Source organism: Fulmarus glacialis, unplaced genomic scaffold (assembly GCF_000690835.1).
Source record: "Fulmarus glacialis isolate BGI_N327 unplaced genomic scaffold, ASM69083v1 scaffold259, whole genome shotgun sequence".
NCBI lineage: Eukaryota > Metazoa > Chordata > Aves > Procellariiformes > Procellariidae > Fulmarus > Fulmarus glacialis.
Window position 1 is genome coordinate 1 of NW_009234938.1, and position 1,868 is coordinate 1,868.

Here is a 1,868-nt window from a genome sequence, read left to right on the forward strand (position 1 = left end):
GCTACGCCGGTATGGCCGGTGCTGGAAATACGCCGGGACAGAAGAGAAGCCCCGTGAACATGGTCACTGCGGCCACTCTTCCCCCACGCTCTTCTGGGGAGAGCCTACAAAATGCCCCCCTGTCCTGGAACAAGGCAGAGCAGAGGGGCGTCTGAAAAGCCTCTGCTTGTGGGGAATAAAGGCAAAGCGTTGAGGGAGCAGGAGTTCCTGGTAGTCTCGGATGTTAAATGCGTTTCTGGTTGGGTTTGGCCTGAAGGCGACACTGCTCCCCTGTGGGCGAGGCTGGCATCCCGCTGTTAGGCTCATGTGCTAACTGCTGTTTTCAGGGGACTGCCGGAGAAAAGTGACTGGATGGTGTTCATTGGGCAGGTCGGGCCATACAAAGAGAAAAGGAGAGCTGGTTTGGTCCTAGCAGGGACCACAGGATCTACTCCGTTACTTGTCTTTCCCTGCAGCCTCTCGGCCACAGAAGCCCCTGCAGCAAACTGGTGTCCTTTGCAGAAGCTGGTGGACACTTGGTGGGAACTGTTGTGCCTCGTTGCCCAAGGTGCCTCTCCCAGCAAAAGTCCCCAGATACATGAAGAACCAGGATAAAGATACATGGAACATCTCCTTGCGTACAAGGAGATTCACCGTGAATAAGGAGGGGGCAAGCAATAAAGTATGGGTGCAGGCTTAAAGAATTGTCATGCTTGGGGGAGGTGTAGGAAGGACGTTTTTTCTATGCACAGATGCACCTGGAAGCAGAGGTGGTCTGATCTCTGAGCAGGATTTGTAGACTCCTGCTCTGGGTGGATGCACCTTGTAACACGATGTTGTTAGAGTTTTTCAGATAATGGAGACTTAGCTGGCAAACTTGGAACATTATGGAGGATCATTGCAGGGTGGGTAAAAGCAAGACTATAAGCTGCGCATCGCATTAACACTAACATTAGTCGCAAACCGCACAAAATCCAAGTTAGCTGATGGTCAGCCCAGGAGCATCCTCAGAACCAGGGTGTCAGGAGTTCTCAGTGCCTTGGAAGTCTTGCTCACTGTGTACGCAGCAGAGTTACCCCCACCTTGCGCCTCTTTGGCCTGTTCTTTTATATTGTTCTTGTTACCAGAAACAATTTGCTGCAGGGCAGATTTTGGTTGCAACCATCCAGTGTTTCTATACAGGTTTGAAAGCAGCTTAGACTGGTTTTGGCTGGTTTACAGCTTCTTTTTTTCTTTGAGGCTGTTCTTATTTGGAACACGCATATTATACAGTTTTAATTCTTAATCCTTTGTCCAGAACAACAGACTGAGCAGAGGGAGAATGCTTGAGGGGGTGTGATGGGAACCCTGTGACCGTGCACATCCCTGTCATGTACCGTGTCACTGGAGAGGGAGACAGCTGAGGCTTTGAAGACTGGCCGCTCCTCACAGGGCTTGGGGTCTTCTGTCATGACAATACTGGGCTCAGTGGGGACAGTGGTACTGCCACAGCCCTAACTGCTTTCTCCCAGCAGTGTCTGCTGACTTGGAGCTGACTTGGAGGACAATAGTTCTCTCCCATTTTTCCCTTGGTACTTCTGTCATGCCAAGAGGCAGCTCCAGGGAGTCTAGAGAAGAAGCATCAGCAGAGTGGTTAACCCCAGACTCATTATGACATCTTTGGAGAACCAAGACGGGTCAGAGGGCTAGAGAGAGCAGGAGTTATTTCCTATTTTGTGGGACAGAGTTTCAGTTACCAAGCAGAAACAGAGCTAAGCTGTTTCCGCTCCACTGGGTGCTCTCCCTTGCATCTAGCCGGTTAAATGCATGCTGCACTCAGTTCAAGTACATAACTGTCGGTAATGCAAGTAAATCACATTGATTTTCTTATTGCTAGAGCTGAGGGAAAG